This window comes from Pseudophryne corroboree, chromosome 1, assembly GCF_028390025.1.
Source record: "Pseudophryne corroboree isolate aPseCor3 chromosome 1, aPseCor3.hap2, whole genome shotgun sequence".
Taxonomy (NCBI): Eukaryota; Metazoa; Chordata; class Amphibia; order Anura; family Myobatrachidae; genus Pseudophryne; species Pseudophryne corroboree.
The window spans coordinates 950,259,484-950,260,786 of NC_086444.1; positions in this window are offsets into that span (position 1 = coordinate 950,259,484).

A 1,303-nucleotide genomic window follows, 5' to 3' on the forward strand; every position below is an offset into this window, starting at 1 on the left:
AGAGTTGATAGAGACACAAAGATTGCTACAGCTGGGTTTTTTTTTGGCAATGATATTCTCTGTGCCAGAGTGGGAGATCCAGTCACAAACTGACACAATACTATGGACCACAGCACAGTTCTCCTCAAAGCTACAGTAAATCTCACATTGCGTCCTGACTTTGTTTTGGCAGATGCTCCCTGACTTTCTGCTCCCACCTCACCTCTATTATTATTATTATTATTATTATTATTATTACTACCAGTTATTTATATAGTGCCCACATATTCTGCAGTACATTACGGAATATATTCATCCATTCACATCCGCCCCTGCCCCAGTGGAGCTTACAATCTATATTTCCTACCACATGTAGATCCACACACTTACACACTAGGGTTAATTTTGTTTGGAGACAATTAATCTACCAGTATATTTTTGGAATGTGGGAGGAAACCAGAGAATATACAAACTCCACACAGTTAGGGTGTTAGGGCCATAGTGGGAATTGAACCCATGACCTCAGTGCTGTGAGACAGTAATGCTAATCATTACACCGTCCGTGCTGCCCACCATGCTCTATCCACCTTCTCCATTAACACCCATCCTCCTCTTCATCCTCTCTAAACATTTCCACCAACCTCCTTCCTCTCACCATATATAAAAAAATTAACAATCAGCAATTAAAAATACAAATAACACAGAGCAAAAAAGACACATAAATGCACAAAGACAAATCAAATTGTACTGTAATTAACTAATCGAATACCATGGAACGCCAAATAAACTCTGCTTTCTCCTAACCACCTACAGTACATCTATCGCCTTCCCAAGCTTAGTGTAGGCTTCACAAACAAGGCTTACAATATATTGGGCTATTGATGTCAAACCAAGGCTTACATTGGATTTACATAGAATACACTATATGTATTGAAACTCACTGTCTGATTACCAAGTTTACATTAAATTCATAATTGACCCCAACAAATCTGCCAGTGATGTGGGACTTATTGGGAGGCAGAATCCCCTGTTTGCCTCATGAAAGTGAGGAAATGTACGTGTAAAGGTGAAAAGGGTAGCTAACCCCAGTGAAGGAGGTAAAGTGTGGGGAGGAGCAAAGAGGGGGGTACAGAATGGAAAAAGGGGACTTTATCACTCTGGCATTGTAAACACACTTCATTTTGCATAGTAAGGTTAGTAACATAAAATGAAAAATGATAGTGTATTCCTTTGCACATAGAAATTACCATTTTTCAGAAGGTCTAGACTTTTGCAGCTGCCTTTAATCTATATTACATTTTGATAGGGCACATTTTGGCCCAAA